The sequence below is a fragment of the Pezoporus wallicus genome, unplaced genomic scaffold (genome assembly GCF_028554395.1).
Source record: "Pezoporus wallicus isolate ANWC-B61680 ecotype Strahan unplaced genomic scaffold, APGP_CSIRO_Pwel_v1 scaffold_3294, whole genome shotgun sequence".
Taxonomy (NCBI): domain Eukaryota; kingdom Metazoa; phylum Chordata; class Aves; order Psittaciformes; family Psittacidae; genus Pezoporus; species Pezoporus wallicus.
Window position 1 is genome coordinate 7,369,595 of NW_026635478.1, and position 24,713 is coordinate 7,394,307.

General features: G+C 40.3%; 1 protein-coding gene across 1 annotated transcript in view; it reads right to left on the reverse strand.

The window, feature by feature from the left end:
* PPARA (peroxisome proliferator activated receptor alpha) overlaps positions 1-7,933 on the reverse strand; it is a 31,888-nt gene extending 23,955 nt beyond the window's left edge. The window contains exon 1 of the mRNA XM_057426585.1: positions 7,811-7,933. The gene's annotated coding sequence lies outside the window, so the exon portion shown is untranslated. The remainder of the gene's footprint in view (positions 1-7,810) is intronic.
* Positions 7,934-24,713: the final 16,780 nt, after the last annotated feature.

The window sequence follows — 24,713 nt, forward strand, 5'->3', positions numbered from 1 at the left end:
AACTAAAATTGTCAATTAAAATTATAATCTAATACATACAGAGGCAGTGCCAGGCAAAACTGGCCATTTTCCATTAAACATCCTGGCTGTGCTGTTACATAAACTTCTATAAGCCAAAAGCTTTACTTGCTCACGTGCTTGATAAAAATGAAACAAAACAAAAACCCATCAAGACTAACAACTGCTCTATCCAGAAAGACATCATACCTTCTATAAGCAAAGCTGTTTAGTAACTCACACTAACAAAAGTGAAATTTTAGTCATACTACATTTATGAAAAGAAATAAAAAACAATTGCCACCAACAGTCAATTAAGGACTGATGCACTTTCTAAAACTGATATTTCAACAATCTTTAGGGTTCATGTACATGTACGGATAATTTAAAATGTGTTCTTATAAACTACGATATAAAAATCCCTTTTGTTTTATATCCACAGATTTTATGTGTGATATAGCAATTGCTATATATTACCAATAATCCCTTGGCATAATTATTGGCAGGACTGGGAGTAACACACTCTTTACAATTTAGAATCCTTGCTGTGTTATAAATAAAAGTACCTGTCTTAAGTTTAAATTTATAGTAAAATGAAGGATAAGATATAACTAATTAATTTTTTGTTCTGAGAGCATATTTATCCTTCCTGTATGATTTCAACCTTGCTTGAAGAGGAATATTCCTATGACATCAGTACTTCAACTGAATACAACCTAATTCAAATTATATTATATATAATATTAATATTATTTTTCAGCCACATAATTTAACATTATGCAGAAACCAACTAGCATTATTTTAAGTTGTACATAATTTTGTGATTTTAAACAACATGATAAAAGCTTGAGAGCATTAAGTTGTGACAGTACACACATTTGAAAGGCAGAATTCATTCAGTATTTACTATTACTGATATTAAAATACCAGGAAAAGAGCAACTTTGGTGAGAAGAAATTAAAAAAAAACCTTTAATTTCTATTCATTTGCTTCCACGAACATAAAATTTTCATAGCACTGTCACCCCACATTGTTGTGTCACGTCCCCCTGTTCCTTCCCCTTCTCACTATACTTACAGTTCCCCCTCCCCACACAATGTCCCTGAACTACTTACTATGCAAACAGCAAACATGCTGTAGCTGGTTCAGAGCCGCATGTTGCAACTGGCTCCCTACTGCTCCTATGCTGATTGGCAATTGACAGGCCAAACAGAACATATAATTGTTGAATTCATATTGCATCATTTCCTCAGGAGAGTCAATAACGTGTTTTCCTTTCTTCTTCCCAGTTACCAACTTTCATAAAAATTAAAGAGCTTTAATGCCTTTGCCACCACTACTCTTCTGTCAAATTCAACAAGACCTGCAGGTTCAAAGTTATTGGTGGGAGGAGAGGACAGCAGATAAACTGCATATACCTGACATTCTTAGGAAACTAGACTAAGAGAGATGAGAAAATCTTGAGAACAGTTTTCAGAATAGCAGTTTTGGAGCATAAATTTCCTCCAAGACAGATTTGGACATTTCCTTCCCCAGTCCCTTCCCCCTCCCCCCGCCTTCTTTTTCTTTTTTCAGTTCACTTTAAGTATTTGTTTTATATTTACTAAGGTTTGTAGAACACACAAACAGTACAATGGGTGTCTGAAATTATGTCAGTACTCAGAGTATTCTACAGTTTTCCAGGGTCACTCACTTTTTCTCCTAATCACATACTTTATTTAGAAAAAGATAACTGGCTGTCCTTGAAATACTGGTTAAATATTCACTTTGGCTGAGGATTTCTGACCCGTGGGCAAGTTCTTACAGACATCTTGATGGCAACATTCTTTCTGAATGAAGAGCTATTGTTTTGGAACAATACTTTTAATCTGAAAAGGGGGGAGGGGGAGGGAAAAAAGGTATCTTACGTTAAAATTACTTAATGTAAAAAGTTGAAAGATGACCTGGACTTTTTAGCATGCTGATGTTTCACTAGAATCTTACCTGCCCTTCAATCATAACCTAAGCCCCCTTTTTAAAAACACATAGGCACAACTTTCCACCTGACCAAGCCCAGATTTTGCCACCTTGCACAGGTCCTGCACAGGTCCTGCTCAGAATAATCAAAATAACCCCCCCACAACACTGCATCTGTATCTGTTACTACAATAGCTTTCCTACTTAGGAACAGCATTCCTTTAAAAGGAACATGAAGTCTCATAGTTTTCCCTTTTCATTTACAGCTTAAACTTCCACATCTAATCGCTGCCTGGCTTGGGGCAAAAGTCCAGTTACTTTGGCATCTGACGTTGCAACTTCTGCTTCAAAGATCAACAACAACAAATATTTTTCTGCCTCAAGTATACCTCCTTTTCAGTCTCCACATCCCCAAATCTCGGTTCAGTTTTGCCTTTACCCTGGCACACTTAGCTTCGATACTCTGTCAGCTGTCCTACCCTTCTCTTTCATAAGTCATGTCAACCCATCCTCAAATCACCTCCTTCATCCCCTCGGGTCTTCTAGTCTTCTATCTCTGCCCTCTAGTATCTGCACAGCTGCACTCTTCTCACCATCTGCACCCCCTTGCATGATTCATCACCAAACACAACAGACCGGGATTATTCACTATTTGAAAAGCTACAGTGGAATTTACATCTGTTTCTGGAAGATATTCAAGAACTCTGAATTAGCCTTCTTAGTAGAGAACACCACCACTGTGTATTTGCAGTGGTTTTATTTCACTGATGAACTTTATTTCCTTGCCCGCACATAATAACAAGTCGTATTCAAATAAACTAAATTCAGCTTAACAGAGGATACATATCCTAGTGAAGAGAATGACCCTCAGGTAAGATATTACAGGCTTAGGCCCCTTCCACTTGCAACTGTCTTTTTGAAAATTAATTGAGTAATCCCAGTGGGCTAGCTTTCACAGTCTTCTACTAGTAGACAAAGTCTAATGTCTCCTATAAACAGCACCTGGAGTTGTGTAGTTTACTCATTTTTTGGTGTAGTACAATTTTACTCATTCGTTCAAAGTATTTTTACAGGCTCTTGTTGCTCAGCTAGTACATTTAAATAAATAAATAAATAAAGCTTTCTAAAAATAAACTAACTTTGATTTAATGGCATGCCACAACTCAGAGCACCCAGACTGGAACGTGAAACAAAATTCTCTTACTTTTTGTTGCTGCTGGTTTGGGGTGGGGCTTTTTTTTTGTTAAGAAAAAGACCTTCATTTTTGTTCTGGTAATTTAGAAATTCCCACCTTAAAAAGTTTTTCTTTGTGATAAATTTATCACACAAAAGCAACATTCACACTGAATTAGCACGGCTGACAGGAGTCTTGGCAACAGGTATGAATGCAATGAATCTACATTATTTGGCAAATGGACATCAAGTACTTGTACTTCCAAGCTACTGACATGTCAGATAGAGGATATACTTGGGACACATGACTTCACATTTCTAAATCAGGTCACTCACTACAGTATAGAGATCACAAGCCTCACACTCCTGCACAATTAAAAAATGTCAAAATATAACCAATTACTTTCCTGGCATCTAACCTCTCTACTCACCCTTCAAATGACATGAAGGGCGTCTACTTACTGGTTTAACAGCCCCATATTAAAAGCATCACCACTGCTGTCTGCCTGCCACTTCACTTCTCCTTCCCACTTGCTTTTACTAAGGAAGCACCTGAACTGCAGAAAAGTGGAAGAAAAACAGCAGTCCAATAAAACAGACAGGATAAGATAAGCTGTTTAAAAAGTCATGTATGTACTTTAATACACCAGTATTAATTCACTTTGTAATGCATTTCAGCTGACTGAGATAAAGTAGTTATAGGGACATAGCACCTGAAGCCTTCTGCTGAGCTAAAGCTGGTTGCAAAATAATGTTAAGCTACAGTTAGACAAACCAGATTAAGTAATGGAATAGTTCCCTGACATCAAAAGGATATCCCTTCTATAACTCCCTGACATTGTCAGCCCTGCATCTTCCCTCTCCCTTCTTTATTTCCAGCCACGCAGCTCCATCCTGCCTGTGCTGGCTCTCTCACTTGCCTGACCTCTCTGATCACATCTGTAACAGTAAATAAAACAGGGCCAGAGCACAGGCTCAAGCCATGCTGTTGGCATCCTCTCTGACACCATTTTGGCCCATAGCAGCTTGGCACTCTCCCAGACAAATGCCCAGGCACAGTTAAGGGGACAGCAAATGAAGAGCAGCAAACTGCTCTCCACTGGTATCTGGATGCAACCATACTCCTTTTCAGAATGAAGACTGTCAGGTGCATCCAATTTTGCTACTTTGTTCTAGGTCCAGAGAACAGTCCCTGGCATATTTTATTCCCTAGTGTAGACACAGCCTTAGTGAAACAATTCAGCTCATTTAGCTGGTAGAAGTGTAACAGAGATAAATAACATTAATAGTTAGACATAGCTGAACAGACTCACTAAGGGGCAGCAAAGAGGAAGGACGGAAACATGAATGGTAGCAAAGGAAAGAAACATAAAGGAGCCTGGCTGATCTTTAACAACAGTTGCTAGATCAGATCAGGCCACGCTGTATAACCACACCTCTGGCTGTAAGCCTCAGATATGCAGGTCTGTCAGGAACAACACAGAGAGGGGAATAATCGTTGTTTTTTTTTTTCTATTTATGTGTTCATTCAAATACACAAATACACCTGTGTGTCATATAGAAGAGAAAAAAAAAGAATGATAGCTGCAAACTGAACAATTCTACATTCTTAAAGGATAATCACTATTACATTTCCACAGGATTTATAATCCTTAGAAAATGCAACTCTGTGTAAATTTGGTTAGAATTATGGCAGCTAAGTAGGCAGAAAAATCAGGTGTCCAAAACATATATTCAAGTTGAACATTTGACAGCTGTCTGAAAACACTGGCCTATTTATGTACACTTACATCTCTGTAGAAGAGATGTATAGTACACAAAGAGAAGCACAGTACACAAAAATGTACAGCTGTTCCATTTTTCAAAACCACTATCCCATGCTGATTGTCTCTTAGTTACATGAATAGTTAAGCTTTTACCTGACTTGCTTCTAATCAGACTGGCCTGCTTAAGTGCACATAGCAGTCTTGTGTCCTGAAGTGGGTAAGAAGAAAGAAATTACAGTTATGTATGTTTGTAAATATATATATACAAGTTCATTTCAGAGGTAAAAAAAGCAGTTCTAATTTCTTATGTGCTCTTCTCTGTCGGCAACTATGTGCAAGATGAATAAACACATTATACCATATATACAGTATAACAACATAAGTCTTCCTTATGCTCACAGAATAAAATTTCCAACAACCAGCTGGTCAGAAACAACCACAGCCAGAACATTCTCCTCCTTACAGCTCTCTCTTACAACGAAACTGTATCCATCCAGCATCTTTCACTGATAAAAACCCCACTCAACCCCCCCTCACAATGCAGCATACTTACTGCAAACTGAATATTAACCTAGAGTAAGAAAAAGGTTTTGAAAACCACACTTAAGCATTCCCAACCCTGCTGAGTAAACTTCAGTGACCAATATTCTGTGCATACCTGCATTGGCTAGTTTTTAGAATTAGAATTCCTAACCATCAAGAATCCTCCATTAGAAACATAATTTTTATGAATAGTTTTTGTAATCTTCCCCTGAAAATTGCCAACAAGCCACCAATATTCATTACAACCTGAAGGCTGCAATTAATTTTATTTTAATATAAGAGCGGGTGAATTCCTCAACCATTGTAACGGAGCATTCATCAGCCCTATTGTAAAGAGTACTGCTAAGCACTGCCTGCTAATGAATCCAGGAGTCACCAAAGTAGTCTTCTGACACAACACCCACCTTCTCCCTCTTCCTCCTCCTCAAACCCAAATGGTTCCATATTGTATTTCTCAGCTTTACTGCTCCAGGAAACATTTACCATCCATATTTAATAAAGATGCAGGAACGATTTGTTTTGTTTAATATGAGCCAGCACCATGACTCCAATGCCATGCACTTCATGACATTCCTGATGAAGCAGTAACACTAACGGGAGGCCAGGAAATACCATCAGGAATTCAAGTCTTCACTTTCAAACAGATTTTGAAAATAGAAAATAGTTGTTCTTTGCATCTGAATATTCATATTCTGGTTTAAATTCAGTGTTTTCTTCTGTGAATTGTTACACCAAGCATTTCCAGTAAATAATTATTTAAGCCAAAACAAAACAGGCATCTTTCCCTCTTATTTCTGTAACAAAAAAATATAATGGCAATACAGGCCTATATGCAGATAAGAGAACTTACTCAGAGTAAGTTTGCTGGATGCATAGGTTCATAAAACAAGACAGTAAGCCCTGCCCCCAATACTTAATCATAGGCTGTAGAACAGTTTCAAATGACCCCATTTTTGTTAAATCTAAATAAAAGTAGGATAGATTGTGGTATCATTTTTCCATGCAAAATAAATCAAACTCTTCACAAACTGTTCATAACAATTGTTCTCAGCTCTAGGATATTATACACTTAACTGAGTAAGAAATTACTCAACCAGCAGTTAATTTGCACATTGAACAGCAGTTCTGGTTTCCTTTTATATACTTAGCAACAAACTGAAAAGATAAAAAGTACAAGATATGAAAGCACTGAACTAAGTTGCTTTCACATGTATTTCAGCTGCCTGGAAACAAATGCCAAAGAACCTTACAACTTCAGTGGCTATTCTGAGGTCCTCAAGGAAGAGACATTTTTTAACAAGTTCATTTTACTATTTGGAAACATTAAGAAGTTGACATTTTTTTTTTAAAAACCATGACAGTATGTCAGCATTTCTAGAAAGGGAGAGGTAATACACCAAATGCCTGCAATTCTATCTCATACTGTTAGTGTTTCCACAGGCATGAGAAAACTCGAACATAAACCAATAAATTTAGATTAATATAGTGCCATAGAACAAAAATTGTCTGTTTGGTTAATTCTCATCTATCAATCTCCAAAGTAAAACGAAAATCTACTGCTTATGCTTACAGCATTTTAAAACACAGCAAACAATCACATAAACCAGTCATGTTAACAATTCAGGCCCCAGTCAGGACTAGCACACCAATGAACTGTAATTTGTATTAACCTGTGCACAAGAAGCCCTCCACTGGACACAGAAATTGTATTTCCTAGGTACTTAAAAAGACATCCTAGATACTAAAAGGCACATGCAATGCACTTATAAATAAATATTGTTTCATAAGCAGAAACTATGAGAACTGGTATGAGGAAGTGGAATTAGATTTGGCAACACTTCAATTCCACATGCAATCTGGTCACATAACAATCTCCTCGTACCAATTTAATGTTTTTAAAACATGCCAAATATCACACTTTTTAAAATTGAGAGATTTTAGTTTAATTTTGAGGATATCAGTGACTTTGAGCCTAACTTTACTGGTTAAGTACTTTTCCATTCAGTGAATACTCAGCATTCTACTTCATAAAAAGTCCTTCAACATTTAATTTTACAGACCTGTCCCTCTGAAATGCTGAGCACTCCTGAAATATTCAGGATTCTGATGAATAACACATATATACAACTTTCACATAGCAGTCTAACACAGCAATAGATATCAGAACATAAGGAAATTTTATTTACTCTGTTCTTCCAATTGTGCTACTACTTTCCATTTATCAACTATCTGTTGGCGGATCTTGCTCAGTACTTCTTTCCTTATCAGTTGACTATATATTAATCATTCTTTACAGATTCTACCTCCAATGTTTTTCCTTCTTCAGTTGTTCAAAAACAATCCCAAGATAGCTCCCAGTCCATGTATGTACTCACCAAGTCATGCAACATCTTGCAAGGTTGAAATCGAAGTTATTTTCCAGAATCTGTTCCTTTTCCATTTCATGTGCACATTGGTGATGACTAGTGGCTCTTCGTTAAGAAGAAGCTGCTGACATTCTTTAAAAAAAAAATAAAGAATTAACAAAATTTCCCAAAGCTTACTATTCTAATTTTATATTGATAACATGTAATATGCCTTTTTTTATATTTATGCTTTTTCAGAAAAAAGTCACTCATTTCACCTGAGCTAAAATTATTTTTAAATGACTGATGCTTTCAATACATTAGTTTTACAGCAGGACTACACTGACATCTAGCTAACTATGGTATATGACTAGTATATCCCAGTATCATTCTCATCTATATTTTTCATACTAGAAAAATTCAAAACCACTCAACTAAAACCACCACATTATAAGGACTGTTCTCACAAGAGTCAAAGTCTTTACATAGATAAACTGTTAGAGTAGTTACAGTTTTCAAAGTGCACACATACATGTCCCACAAGATTTCTTTTGCAATTGGCCTTTTAAGTACCATTTACACCGCAAAGTAGAGATTTTATTTTTATATACCTTATAAGATTTGTTAAAAAAAAAAAGCATACATTGCTATAAAAATAAATGATTTGTTTAAACTGACTCCCCTGTCTACTCCACTAAAAACAAATAAGATTTAGAGATTTTGATGAAGCAGTCAGATTTAATTGTTAAAATTCCAAAATCCTGTAAGAAAATGTTTGTAATTATAATAAATATAAATTCAACTATTTTCCAAGCCAAGTATAATGTTCTCTTCTTTCCCCTTGCAAAAAAATATGCCATATGCAAGAGAAACAGAACTCAGAACTCCAATCTCAGCAGGCAAGCTAAAGCAAGGTAGAGAAAACAAGTGCTAACTGAAGTAAGAGCTGCTTCTAAAAAAACACTAGGAAAATTTACATCGCCCTCTTTGACCACTTTGGATCAACAGTGAGCATCATAATCTATTTTCTAGAACAAGATGAACATCCTAGGCCATGTATCCTACTCTCCTGTAGGACATTATCTTCTCTAATATTTTTATAACACACATAAAATATTAAAAGTATAAGGATACAAAAAATCACAACTGAAATGCAACCCTTTCTAAGGGTTTAAAAATCATAATGCACTTTAAGAAGACTATAGTATTGAGGGGCATGAATAGAAAATGAAGATATTAAAGAACTACTGAAAAGCAAATGAGATAACCACAAGGTTTTCAGGATGTACAGGTTTGTAATAGGCAGACAAAACTCCCATGTCACCTGATTGTAGAGGATGACAGTCAATATAAGGCATCAGCAGATTGATAAGGACTCTTTTTTTTTGACTATGCCAAGTGTTCCTTCCAAACATGGGAAAGGAAAGGGAGCGTGCTGGCTGTGCAGTTCTACAAACCTGTGATAAGGACTGCGCATACTCTCATCCTTCTAAAGCACTACATCACACTACTTAAAATCAAGAAAGTTGCCACTAAAAGTAACTAAGAGCCAATGGCTGCTTGATAGTTCATGCCAAATAACAAAGGTTATGATACTGGTTTAGCTTTGGGTAGACTTGTGACCACATCACATGAACCACAACTGCTGTCAGTTTCAGCATGAGACCAGGTAGCCTCAGTCTTAAATCAGTGATTTAGAATTCATAAACACTTTTTATAGCCTATCAGTTTTGCTACCTGCAAAGACCATGCAAATTTCAACCCAGTAACCACTGTTAGATGACGATTAAGAAAATCTCTGTGTGTTCCATAATACAAGTACAGTTTGATTGAAACTTTCATTCCCAACAAAACTTATGCAATGTTTTTATTTGTGCAGTAGTAATAACATCCAATGCCAAACTGCCAAACATCATTATTCCGGATAATCCTGTCTGACGAATCCTACACTCATGCTTTTTCCATCAGAGAACTTAGGAACAGCTACTCGTGTCAATGAGGCTGTGCTAATCTTAAATATAAGGCAATTCCTTTTAGCACTCTTTTCCATTACTTTTTGAATGCTACCTTTTGTCACTTGCTTTTCAGAAAGCAAGTGGACAGCCCCGTAGGGATAATCAAGAACAGGTTTTTCTCATTAAACTACAAAAGCAAATACAGGGGGAACTCCCAAAGACCCACTCCTCCCTCCAAGGATACAGGACTCCCCTCTGACCAACCAACTGGCGAAAGCACAACTTGCCTGATCAAGCCAAGCCAATAGATACAACCTGCAAGCACGTATTCTTGCCTCGTGCCCAAGTTCCTTTCTCAAACCAGCTAAGGACAATTCAAACGTCCTGCACTTAAGAGACACGACAGTTCCAAAACAGCACCTTATATGACAGGACGTTGTTTTCTCCACCCCTCGGTACACTGAAGTCTCCCCACCAAGCTCCCGAGATCGCTCTTTACCTACAAACGCCAGCCTGCACCAGGGCCGGCTCCCACCCGGCCTTTGGCCGCGGTGAGCACGGGCTACCGCCCACCGCGGTCCCCGCACGGCAGGCAGCTGGCGCGGAGCCCGAGCGCGGCAGCAGCTAAAGCATCTCCCCAGGCCAAGCTAACTCCTGCTCCTGGCCTTTGCCACCGGCGGGCTTCCGCAGAGCTTTCAAAACGCGGCGGCGAGCTACCTAAATACACGATAAAATAAAACCAAAAGAAGGGAGGGGGAGGAGAATAAAGGAGAGGTCATCACCAAACCCGCCACCGTGTTACCGAAGCGGGAGGTCACCCAGCCGCTCTCCCACCGCCTCCCCGAGCCCCACTAGGCCGCCGGAGCCCCAGCCGGGGCACGGGCAGCCCCTGCACCGCAGGGGGCGGCTGACAAGGGGATACCGCTAAGGCAATACCGTGCGTTACAGCACACGCGCGCCCAACGCCTGTCCAACCGCGCCAGCACCTCTTCGCCGCCAGCCTCAGGCCCTGGCGCTGTCAGCGCGGCGGGCGGGGGTCGGTAACGGGGGAAGAGGTGAGGGGGGGTTGCAGAAGTACCCGGGTCCGGCGGCTGCCTGGCGACCGACCGACCGACCGACTGACTGACTGCCGGCGGCGGGGTGACAGGTACCGGAAGTGAGGTCGTGGCACACACCTCCCGCCATGGCCGCGCGCGATTGGCTGGGCGGGGAGGCAGCGGGGGCACGCGCGCTCTTCACCCTCATCCGCCCCCCTCCCGCCGCTATCCGCCTCAGTCTAACGGCCCCCTGCTGCTCCCGGCCCCTCCGCTCCTGTCACCGGGGCCTGCGAGGGGAGCGGGGGCCGGCGGAGGGAGAGGAGGGGAAGGGAGCGATGGGAGGGTGAGGATGAGGCGGGCAGACTGGTTGTCAAGGGCGAATAAAGCCTCGCTGGGAGGAGGAGGAGCGGGCAAAGCCTGCCCTCGCCTCGCCTGACCCGGCCGCCGGCCTCCGAACGGGCTGAGGGGGGTGCCCAGGCCCTGAGGGAACGGGGTGTGGAGGTGCCGATGGCTCCTCGAGTGCCGCTGGCTGGCAACAGCTTTATCGTGTCTGTAAATTGGCCGCGGGACGCGCCGAAATCAAACCTGAAATCCTGGATGAAATTCAGCAATCTCCTGAGCAAGGCTTTGTAATGGACTGCGCCTTCCTGAAGTTCTTAAGTGTTCGGAGGACAACCAGAAGCATGAATACAGCAGTTTTACAAGAGGGTCAGCTTCCCCCAGCTCCTGCTTTTTGGCTGTTTCACCTATATTACACCTCATGATGACCCTCGTGATTGTGTCATCACAAAAAATACCACTAGCTGTTTTTAATCACATAATTGCATTTTCACTTTCATTTTCCTATTCCATTTAGTAGAATCATAGAATCAGTTGGGCTGGAAAAGACCTGAAAGATCATCGAGTCCAGCCATCAACCCAGCACTGCCAAGCCCACCACCAAACAATGTCACTGAGGGCCTCATCTACAGTTTTTTGAACACTTCCAGGGACAGTGACTCCACCACTGCCCTGGGCAGCCTGTTCCAGTGCCTGAGCACCCTTTCTGTGAAGAAATGTTTCCTAATACCAAATCTAAACCTCCCCTTACGCAGCTTGAGGCCATTTCCTCTTGTCCTATCACTTGTTACATGAGAGACCGACCCCCACCTCACTGCAACCTCCTTTCAGACAGTTGTAGAGAGTGATAAGGTCCCCTCTGAACCTTCTCCAGACTAGACCCCCTCAGTTCCCTCAGCTGTTTCTCATCACACCTGTGCTCCAGACCCTTCACCAGCTTTGTTGCCCTTCTCTGGACCTATTCCAGCACCTCAATGTCTCTCTTGTAGTGAGGAGCCCAGAACTGAACACAGGATTCAAGGTGTGGCCTCATCAGTGCCCAGTACAGGGGGATGCTCACTGCCCTGGCCCTGCTGGCCACGCTGCTGCTGATACAAACCAGTATGCCATTGGCCTTCTTGGCTGCCTGGGCACAAGCTGGCTTATGTTCAGTAGCCGTCAGTCAGCACCCCCTGGTCCTTTTCAGCTGAGCAGCTATCCAATAATTGCATTTTCACTTTCATGTTCTCACTCCATTTAAAGGAAAAAAAAAAAAAAAGGTGGCACTTCGGCACTTTATTACTGACCTGAGCAGTCAATATGATGGGTGCCAGGAGGAGAAAACATGACTCAGTTCACCTGTTTCTAATGGGAAGTTGTTTCAGAGGTACCAAGGACACGTGCAGCTTCTACTTCTTTTTTTTTACTTGATAGAAATATAGTTTGTGGCAGTTCAAAAAATAGAAATGCATGCCCAGAAGGGAAGGAAGGAGAGCACTGTCCTGGAGGCTTAGCCCCTGCTGCAGTGAGCACCATATTTTATTCCATAACTGTCTCATAAATCTGGTTTAAGCACATGGACCTGGACACCAGAGCACTCACTAGTGGAACAACAGCAACAGTAGAGGCTGAAAAAGCACCAGAAAACAAGCCTCAATAACAAACAATAAAAGGCAGTGTTCACCATGTGAAACGGAAGCTACAAAAGCCCTCACATTTATTTAAAGACTATTTTCAGACTATTTCAATATGGTTCTGGTTACACCCCAACTTCTCAACCACTACTGATGCTCCAAGGTCTGTCCCAAGCTGGGCCAGCACCCAATGCTGCAAGTATCAGTTGATCTAGTAAGTTAAGTCTCAATTTTAACACCTATGTATTTCCCTACAGAGCGTAACAGAGCTCAGCTGATAAGGATCAGGGACTATATACATAAAAGATGTTATCTGAGCTTCCTTCCTTCTTTCCTTCCTCCCTCCCTTCCTTCCTCCCTTCCCTCCCTCCCTTCCCTCCTTCCCTCCCTCCTTCCTTCCCTCCCTCCCCTCCCTCCCTCCTTCCTTCCCTCCTTCCTTCCTCCCTTCCCTCCCTCCTTCCTTCCTCCCTTCCCTCCCTCCCTTCCTTCCTCCCTTCCCTCCCTCCCTCCTTCCTTCCCTCTTTCTTTCCCTCTTCCCTCCTTCCTTCCCTCCTTCCTTCCTTCCCTCCTTCCTTCCCTCCTTCTTTCCCTCCTTCCCTCCTTCCTTCCTTCCCTCCTTCCTTCCCTCCTCCCTTCCTCCCTTCCCTCCTTCCTCCCTTCCTTCCTCCCTCCTTCCTTCCTCACTCCTCCTCCCTCTCCTCCCTTCCTCACTCTCCTCCCTCCCTCCCTCCTTCCTCACTTTCCTCCCACCAACCCCCCCCCCAATATATATAAGAATATATATTGGTTTTCTTTGGGTATATAATCATATCTTAAAACTGTTTCCCCTCCTCTTTTGGCAAGGAAGTTACGGAGAGTGAGGTTCTGTTTGAGTTTCCATATTGAACTTTCAGACTGGATTTAGGAGGTCTGTTTCGTGCATACCCATGTTGCTGGTCCCTGAGGTGACATTGTACAAGCGCTACAGTACAGTTCTCTAAGATCATGGTATGGTTGTGAGATTTTTTACCTTGCAATATGCATATTTTGAAAGATTCACCACATCAGGACTTTGCTGTTGCTAGTGAGAGGCATGCCAGGCTGTCTAGACTTTATTCTAGCTGTTGAGTGCAGCTAGCTTTTCTGAGGGCAAATGCTTCATACATCTTGTCCTAGCTCAGACGCTGATGCTGTCCCAAAGGCAGTGAAATAGCAAAATATTTATTGGAATTTAAAATGAGTTGTATGCTGTTTCCTGTTTATGAGCTGTGGGCTCCCAGCCCACACTCCCTGATAACCAAACTCATAGCAACCTCCACCTACAGTGTGGTCAGCAGAGGACCATGTTATCCAGACATGGAGAAGACCTCTGGTTTAATCCCTGTTTTGGAAGTGTTTTCTTCTAAAGAAGTTGCATACATTTTTTCCCATAAAAATGGCTGGTGCCACAGAATGCATCTGCAGTGAAGGAGGAGAATGTATTCCGCATTTACAAAATTCACCCAGGAGACCATACTGATTCCTTTTGTACCGAAAGTGCTTTTTAAATATAGATTACTGACTGAATTGTGTAAATTTGTATCACAGTTCAAATCTTAATAACATACTAAATATTCTAAGCTCCATTAGCTATTTAAATGTGCAAGCTTTTAGAAATCAGAAATTAGATTGTTTACTAGGCTTTTAGCTGGAATAAGCTGTAACAAGCTGTAACTGGTGTTATATTCCTTCCATATGCAATAACCATATTACAGCTCAACAGTTAAACAAGGAGCCAGACTTGTGCAGTCATTGATTTTCCATCTTTCCAGTAGCCAGCTGGCTTTGTCAGAGGTCTCCATGGTCATGCACAGCATTTCCATAGCAAAATGTTTTCATTTGCAAAGTAAGAAATCCTTTCCGTTTATATAAAGGCCAGATACGGAGTCTCTCGTAACAATTCTGTGGAAGCAGAGCAGATCCAAGTCAGCGCAGGCTCATTCAGAACTCTGGGAAATGAATTATACCAGCAAAAGTTGGCAGTGCCTTTGCCACCTCTTCAACCACAGGTAAAATGCAGGAAGTGGGCTGACCCCCATGCTCAAATATTTACTGTGGTTTCTCTTGCTGATCTGATGATAGAGATCTTAGCAGACAACATGCCTCCTTTTTGCTGGGTCATCATGAAAGACTTTCTTGACAAAGTCAATATAATAAGCAAAATAGAGCTTTCCCATTTGGGAACTGAAGAGACTAAGCATTGTAGCCAGCATTTTGTAAGCTGAAACAGTGTAAGTATGGTTCTGTTTCTCTTTGTGTGACTACTGAAGTTTTACTGAACTAACATGCAGTAAATGACAATTATTCTAAGATTATTGAGCTACGTTTCTTGAAAGAACAGAAGTGGCTGGATCATCACAAGACGACAAGTTTTATAAACAGAGGTAGAAAACTATTGGAGAGTAATTGAAGACTTCTTTGAATGCAATTTTATGCATGCTGAATCCTGCTCATTTGTGGTCAAAGTAAGTTGAAGCCAAAAGTCCCATGTGATAATGAAAAGGAGATTATTACATCTCATTATATAAGTTAATACGTGGGTTACATGCATATACAGTATGCAAATTATTGTTAAAAGAGCTCACCAAATGAACCCCCTTAAAATAAAAACAACAACCAAGAAAACTGGTGAAACAGAGGAGACCTGTGAGGTTTATCCATCCTGACCTTTCATTATGAAGCTCTGTCCCAGCACATCAATCTTGTTATGGAAATGTCTGCGCTGCTTTGCTTTGTTGTTGGTATTAGGGCAGGTTGGTTTTGAGGGTTGCTTGTTTTTAAATGCACATCTCTCCTCAATTAGAACAAAGCTCTAAGACTGAAGGTGATAAATGAAAATGTTTTAAGATAAATCATATGATGCTCATCTGTCTCATTTTAGTATGACAGGTTCTGGATGGAACCATGGTGCACATTACAGGTTTACACAAGTTTTATGTTCCACAAAACAATTTAGACATTGTATATATATATATATACATTTAAATATGACTTTTTATTTCCCAACAAAACAAGCAATTAAAGTTGTTACTTATATTAATTTTCATCAGACACATTCACCATGCTATCCCATCAATGTAAGGATTGGATTGCCATTTAGATAATTTCTATCCATATCTGAAAGTTACTTTGCTCATTACTCTTTACTTACTAGTGAACTCATTCATCATTTGTCAGAATGTCAAGAACAAACATTCTAGAGGTATGTCTCCTACGTCAAAAAGGCTAAGCAAGTTACATGAAAATAATGGTGCTTTAAACTTATCAATTAACCCTTCTTAACCCAAAACATTTAGACTTTCTCTAATAACCAGTGCTTTTTATGGTGGTGCTGTCATCATCGCTATGGGCAGCTATATGATTGGCAGCAATGTTGAGAATTATTGAATTAACATTTTTTTTTTAACATGACAGTTCTTTCTTCCTCTGTCATTATTATGGTCAGTCTGTTTCATATCTCCATTTTAATAATAAAGTTCTTTAAAGAGGAACTGTTAGCAGTGAGCATTATGTTTTCCAATCGTGCAGCATACACAATATGAACGGGAAGAGAGGAGGAAAACAGTAAAGCCCAAAGCTTTTTTCTAAAGGACAGCCCATACTTGAGCCTTCTGCAGGATGTGGAGGAACCATAGAGAAGGATACCAACTTGAAAACAGTTTGTGGGAATAACTAATTACTCTTAAAACCCAACTGTGCTTTTCTTTCCCAAATCTCCCTTCCTTCTCACCTGAATCATTTCTTCCTCCAGTGTAAGATTCCTTTGCCATAAATTTCTTTTTGTATGGGACAGTGAATTACCAGATTCAGCAAGATTTAGCAGATTTATTTATGGTTTGGGTTTGGTGTCTTCTTTTTTTTTTTTTGTCTCTGAGAACTGCTAAAACCCCCGACTTAGTATAATAAAATTATAAGACTAAGTCAGAATAGGTCAGACTTAGTATAAAGTTACACCATTTTAGAAAACAAATCACTGCTCCATATCTTGAACTAGAGGGAGTTGTTATTCTGTTACTGGGTTTTTCGCTCCTGCCTTCCTTTGATGCACATGATGTGTGGCTGAAGGGATAACAGTAACCTCCTATATGACAGATTTTTTCCTATTATTCTTGGAAATAGGTGTAATCTTAGTTTAATTAATTCTTAATTTAATTGCTTAATGAATTTTAATTTATTGATCCCTGCTTTTCCACTCCTTTGAACTGAATACTATTTGAATGTTTCCCATTTCAAATAAAGAGTTTTTTCTTATCCAGGTTCTCACTTCTGCTTTTTGCTCTGTTGACTCAATGAAGCCTTTGTTGCCCTTTTTTTTCTCCAGTCTCAGTTTCACATTCAGTGTTTGATCTGACTCACTGAGATTCTGTTCTTGGATGACATCTTTAAAATCTCTCCCTGCCATCACCACCGTAACTGTGATTCAAATCTTATTAGCTGACTATTGCAACATCTCTTTTGGCCTTCATTCGTCCTCCTCTCCAGCTAAAGCTATCTTTTACTGTCCCTCTCAAGTCTCTTTACAACCCTGTACCCCTTTCTGACCTCTGCTTCCAATTCCCAACCCTTGCTTCCTGTAACAACCTGTGCTCTCTCTACTATTCTTTAACAGTTATGCAGAAAATCTACACTTTCCCCGAAGAGCCTGCATGTTAGCACTACATATCAGAACACAGAAGCAAGAAAGAATGTGTGGTGGATCGTGTTTCTTAATACAATTATTAGCACCTTCTGCTTGGTTTTCTTTTAAATGTGTCCTCCTATAAACCTCTGCAGTACATACGTATTCTCTTGCATGCCTAGACTAGCTTACAGTGTAACTGATAAATTCTCCCAACATACTTCAGTAGATACTTATTTATTCCTGTCTGGCTTTAGTTGTAGCCTTAATCTAAGCTTCAGTAGTTTCTGGCTTGTGTTTTATGCAGATTTCCAGGAGGAATTGCCATGTAAATGTCAGCTTGCCATGTTCTCATCTCTTTGTAAATAATTCAGTCCAAGTGCAGAAATTAAAGCTGAAGATGGAACTTATGTTTGCCTCCATACTGTGCATGTACACTTAAGACCAAGTTCTTCATGCACCAAATGCATAAGCATGTTTATTTAGCAAGCAGATGCAGTGATTTTTAAGAGCTGTATTTTTGCCAGAGCATCTAAGGGGAGTCAGTGTGAATCACGTGCACTTATATTTGTTCAGGTGCAAAGTCCTGTGGCTTTTGAAGGTGAGTTTAAGGCTAAGCTGTTTAGGGTTTTTTTTTCTTTTTTAGTTTGTTTTCTTTTTAACCAAGGCAATTAAAGGGAAAGTAGAGGTTGCATGATGCTTTAAGAGTGGTAGCACGTGGCAAGCAGGTAGCATACGCACCAGGTGGCACTGGTACTTTGTATCCGCTCCAGTGCATTTTCTACAGCTCATCTAATCACAGTTTTGCTGCCCTCCAAGATCCTTAATGCAAGCAGTTTCTTTTCCTGCTGCTTGTTCTACTGCAAATGCAGGTTTAGAAAGCCCCAAGATTCCCCCCAACCCCCCGCCCTGGAAAAAGGACAAGTATATGTCCCCTACTGTCAAGTAAAAATTTTGAGTTTGTGTTCTAGGGTGTGTAAATCTGAGACTTAAAGCAATTACCTGAGTAACTATTCACCTTAAATTGTTTTCCTACCGGGTTTCCAGGCCATGACTAACACTGCGCTACACCCAGTCTTTTCCAGCATTCACAACTGATACACTGAGCTAGAACTGCCTTGCATTGAGATCAATCATAGATTTCATTTCATTGCATAGTTACAAGTCAGATGTTTTAGCAAAAGTAATGCACATATAGTTGCAGTGACGATTTTCAGGTACCAGTTTTTCCCTCACACTTTGTCTATCCATGTTCTCATTCAAGAATTTCTCACTATTTACACTGGCCAGCTTTACTGTGTGAATAGGAACTGCTCACAGCTAAGACCTATATAGATTTGTTTAAAACAAGACTGTACTTCTAAACTTGTTTAAAGTTTTTGACAAAATAATTTTCAAACAAGACATTAAATAACATATAAGACAGAGGTGAGGTGAGATGAGGTTTGAAAATGTGCAGATTTACTGTGCTGCAAGACATACTAACATATTAACAAGCTCACTACTTGCTAGAAATTGAGTCAAGGCTCATCTCGGGCCACTAGCAGAAAGGCCACTGTTTTCTGATCCTTTGGCCTCAGAAACACCCCAGCACCCAGTTCCACACTTTTTGTCTTCATGCAGTACTGCACCACTCCTCAATTATCCCAAACCCAGCTCTTTGCAGAGCTGTGTTGTGAGCTAGATCAGGTTCCACTGAAAATAATGAAAAGGAACAGCAGGAAATAAAAATGATTTCCTGATCTATTTCATGGCACAGTCTCCACATCCTGGAGAGGTGGCATGCTGTGATGAAGGAATGCTGGCTGAATTCCTTCCATCTGCGCTACCTCTGAAATCAGCCTGGCATCAAACCACAGTCAAGCCTGACCAAAGAAACAGAGAAGATGACTGTAGTGGGTGATCGGATAAGAAAAGAGAGTAAAGGGCTTATTTTCGTTACAAGGCAACTACAGGGAATCCTGGAAAAAGTGGTGATTTTTCAACTGTGTTGTGAGGAGCAAAGCCAGAATATGCCTGTAGGACTGGAAAGTGTACAAGTCCCAGTTGTTTGGACATGAGGAATGCAAGCAGCAGCAGAAGCCATAGAATTGGCTTTCTTAGGGCTTCTGAGCTTGGAGAACTGGGGAAGGATATCATTTCAGCAACATGAAAACACCAGCCACTAACACTATACTTATCCAAACCGTAAAGAACAATTTTAAATAAGAAGAGGTTTCAGAGCTGTGTTTAGCTGGAAGATCTGTGTGGGAGAGGGGTGGATACCTTTGGACTTCGTTAATAATTAAGTGGAGGAGTATGTTTAAGCCTACGGAATGGATAGCATGGTAGCAAAAATGCTGTGACTCACTGAAGTTGGAGGTTAGCAAACAGGCAGCAGTAAACAAAATTGCACATGAACAGATCCCTGTGTAGCTAGACCTGTCCATCTTCAGTGAAACTGTGCCTGAAATGCTCCATTCAATTCTGGAAACCTCATGGAAATAATTTGATACTGAACCTGCAAGATATAAAAACACTTTATTCAGACAGAGCTGGATGCAAATCCGGCATGTTTTCCAAAGCTTTCCTATAATATTTGCAATATTTGGTGTATTTTCCAAACTTTTTTTTTCCTCATAATAATCCTGAACTTATGTCTTGCTAGGTAAAAAAAAAAGTACACATAGAAACCTTCTTTTCTCAGATCATTTCACTTGCTCCAAATGCAACAAGAGTCAGAACAAAAATCTGGATACACATGGTTTAAAAAAAGCAACAGTGAGGACTTCTCTAAGCAGTAGGTCTTGGCTATGGAAACTGAAAGAGAAAATTCATAAAGTTTGAACGTAAAGCAGCAAATACTCAAAAGTTGGTCTCCTGCCAGCTGCCAGCCACTCAGGGTTCACATACACTTGTCTGAGTTTCCTGTTTTGACAGCCAAAGCTGGAGACCTCAAATGTTTCCAAGCCTCTGGGAAATGCCAATGACAGCACAAGCAAATGCACCAGGTGGGTCACCAACGCTGTTCAAGAAGAGGCTAATTACAAGAACCATAGAATAGTTTGGGTTGGAAGGGACCTTCAAAGCTCACCTAGTCCAGCCCCCCTGCAATGGGTAGCGATATCTGCAATTCCAGCAGGCTACCCAGAATCACATCCAGCTTGGGCTTAAATGTCTCCGAGGCGGCTCGTCCACCCTCTCTCTGGGCAACCTGCAGCAGTATTTTACCGCCTTCACTGTAAAGAATTTCTTCCTCAAATCCAGCCAAACCTCCCCTTTTAGTTTAAAACCATCACCCCTCGTCCTATTGCAACAGGTTCTGCTGAAAAGTTTCTCCCCATATTTCTCGTAGGCCCCTTTTAAGACCTGGAAGGCCACAATAAAGTTTCCCCAGAGTCTTCTCTTCCCCAGGCTGAGGAAGCTCAACTCTCTCAGCCTTTTGTCATAGGAGAGGTGCTCGAGCCCTTTGATCATTTTTGTGGACCTTCTCTGGACCTTCTCCGACAGCATTGTACAAGAGTGTTTAATTAGAGGCGTATCAAAGTTTGGCATCCATTTTGAGTCATGTTACCCGATTCCAGTTGCTTTGGTTACCTAATTCATCCATGTGTAACTCTGCAAATATTTGCTAAAGAACACAAAATATTTGTTGTTTATCCTAGGTTTTAGCATTCCAAATGTTTGTTTAATGTCCAGGCTGGGATTTTCAAATGCACCCAATAGCTCAGTATACCCTCAATTTATTTCTATTAAACCTGGAGACAAAAAAAAGCTTGTCTGTATACCTACCCTGTATGTCTCATCTTGAAATGTTTACATTCTTGGAGTTTACCTGTTGAAGCTATGTAAAAGATAAAGTGCCCTGTCACTCTCCTGCATGTCAGCAGGCTTGTCATTACACACACAGACACTCAAAAGGCCTTTAACGCAACATACATAGCACAAGCTACCTGTGCCACTGAAAAATGGGTGAAGGCAAGGCACTGTTATGTTATTATAGGGTAAATGAGGCTGGATTAACCAAGGGTGTGAGTGTGCTGACATCACCTAATTACTTGGTGGTAGAATTACAAGTGCTGTCTCTCCACTTCAGATTTTACAGTTAGATTAACTATTACATATTGCTGTGCTCTAAGACAGGCGTTTTGGTGTCAGTAAAAACAAACACAAGCCCTTTTTTCTGACTGGGCAAAGCTCTAATTACAACACAAAGTGAAAATGTGTCTTTTTTCTTGCTAAGGATAATATCATAGGGTAATTTTAGGACTGGAAACTGAGTCAGGAAGGAATCCTCAAACGGAAGTGTCACAGGCTACAGAACTGTTTTTTGTGGTATTCTGGCAGCAGAGCAGTCCTTTGGGGTAATGTTGATGTAGCTGCTCAGCATTGCTGAAAACACAAAATCCCATTTTCTTTTCCAACCCCTTCCTTGAGGCACGGGCTTCACAATTTACCTTCTTTGGGCTTTGGTATCTGTCAAACCCTTTAGTGAGTCAAAATCTGGCTCACTAACCTGCCAAGAAGACTTCTGTAGGTTAGTGAGTTGAGTTGACTCAAATGGGAGCGACTGAACACCAGAACACGCACAAGGGTGAGGAGACGACCTCAGAAGAGGGCAGGAGGAAGCAAGAGCTTCCCCCTTGCAGCTGCAAGGTATTACATCAGTTCAGTTGTTTGTTAAACCACACTTTGGAAGAAGGTGGTAAAGGCCACTTGCTTTGGATATTCAGAAGTAGATCAAGGAGCTGTTGAAATGACTACCAGGATATTTGGTTTCCCACAGTATCAATATTAGTATTATTCCACTTTTCTTCCTCCCTATCTACAACCCCCTTGACTGGGGCAGTGTCCCTCTTAACATCCACCCATTATCCTTTCCCATCATCTTTATACAAGTCCTTAAAGCCTGTTAACCTATTTATTTTGCAAACATTTTTTAATTAGTCAACTCTCTGTTGACAGCCATCAACATAATTATACTGGAATTCTTGCTCCTGTTTACCTGAGTATTTGGGGCAAAATCTTAGCATTCATTTAATTTTGTAGAGTGATCTTAGCCTTGCTGAACAGTTTAACAACTTTCATATGCTTTTAGAGAGAAGACAATTTAACAATTTTCATGTGCTTTTAGAGAGAAGACAAAGACTCGAATCAGTATCCCACTATCAATCCCATAAACTATATAGAGGAAAGTACGTATTATTAAGTAGATGAAGGTGAACTATATAGTAAAAAATCAGAGTGAAGTGCTGGAGTCAAAGTGTACTTAATCCAAACTCAATTAATCTCTGATTAAAAATAGAATACTAAAACAATGCTGATTTTAAAAATATCTGTAATTCCTAGAAAAGCCCCACTGGAACAACTAACCCGTTTTCATTATTTTTTCTGTTTCTAGCTAGCTCTTACTTTGGTGGGTTATTTTTCACTCCATAAACAGCAACTTTACAGCTGGTATATATCTTACACTAATGATGTCTGATTTAGAGATGTATCTGTAGATGTTAAATTAATCTAGTCAGATTTCAGCTACCTTTGAGACCTAGCTAACGGGTTTTCTTGTGGAATGTATTCACATTTTATTTGTCCTGGTGGTTCATGAAAGTCAGGCTGCCTTTTGATAAATTACAGCTGATTTCACGCTTTTCTCAGATGTCCACTCATGTCCATAAATTTGAAAGATGTGTATTGTACTACCGGAGAATGTACTTTGAAATCAGTTTTAGCTTTGGCTGCTAATCTCATGGCCCTGCTTTTGCCTTCCATAAATAAGTTAAATAGTGACCAACGGGCCCTAGTCCAGCAAGGCTGATCAGTAAACAGCTTCCAGGTAGAGTTACTCCTTAGTGAAGGGACAAAGCCTACGCTAAAAAAGATGTTTGGTAATATGAACATATGAAAATCTATACTGAATGTTTCTTGCAGTATACATCTCTTTCAGGTTTCTGAATTTGGATAGCTGAGCTGGATACCATTCCAGGCTGTACCTAGAGCACTAGTACCTGACAGAAGGTTTCTGATAAGCTCCTGGGTACCAAAAAGATTATTGAGCAAATACGTTTGATACAACAGTCTACTAACTTATATAGTTTTTCCATTTCTGATCTCAAGTCATCCTAGGACTACTGAGAATTAGGTAATTTAATTCTAAGGCTTTGTCGCTCCAGCAGAATTAAAACTTTCTTTAAAAAAGTATTTAGCAAAAAAAAAAAAACAACAAACTTTGTTCACTGAATTAATCACTTGGAGCAATGTGCTAAATACACTGAGCTGTTCTTTTTGTGGAACATGAGGATCAAGCCTTGGTTCTTGGCAGTCACGTCCTTCATGCCGTGCATGCTGTAACCCACTGTTGTTATTTTTTATTCGTCACGGGAGAGCAGGGTGCTTTACAGCAAATAAAGGGACAGATCCTCCCAGAGAAGCTTGTGATACAGTAGGAAATAACACCCAGGAAGAGTTAGGGAACAAAAAAGTCACTATAAAGGTCATAATGAAAGCTTGATGTGGCACATATGTTCTGTTAACACCACTTTGGACTTGGCATGCTTCATCGATTTTTGTGGCTTAAGAATTGGAAGGCTCAAGAACTGGAAGCTGGTACATTAAAAAGAAAAATAATGGACTGCCAAGATGTACCAGATGCAGAGACATCATGGAGGGAAGAAATTGAGACCTTCCATTTGTACTTTGTTGACAGTGAAGAACTTTGAGGGAGATTGCAGGCAGAACAGCTATCGACACTTCTGCCATTTTGTCTCTATTAGTACTAAGCAACCGGCGCATCCATAACCTGTGAGCAGGTTTTATCTCTTTTGTGGGGGTGCTCTTTAAGATAAAACTGTTGGGATTATTTTTGCCTTTCCTCATTCACTGGTATAGAAGAGTGAAAAACCACAGAAAGTTATTTTTAAAAATCCCCAACAAACATCAAAATTACATTCTTGTCTTCCTCTTATGTCATTACCAAAAAGCATTAGTGGTCAACACAGCAAAACTACAGCCTACGGGACAGTTGATGGGAGGTCAGTTCTCATGCATAACAAAGACAAAGTTATAATCCCTATCTCAGAGGTAACATACATGGATGCATGTATTTCTTGTATATATTCACCTTTTACTGACATGCCTCTAAAAAGCTGTGCCAGAACTTATAGAGGGATAAAGGCAGAAGCAGAGAACACATTGACTTATACTAATCTTTCTAGCATTCAATGGATTTAAAAAGTATTGTTTTTCAGAAACAAAGGAATAATAACTAATTATTACCTTAGCTTTACGAAGTGCAATCATTCAGTATTAACAAAGTTAGCTACTTGCCAGCAAGCACAGAAACCTTGCACTGCTCACACTCAGAAATGTATAGTCAGT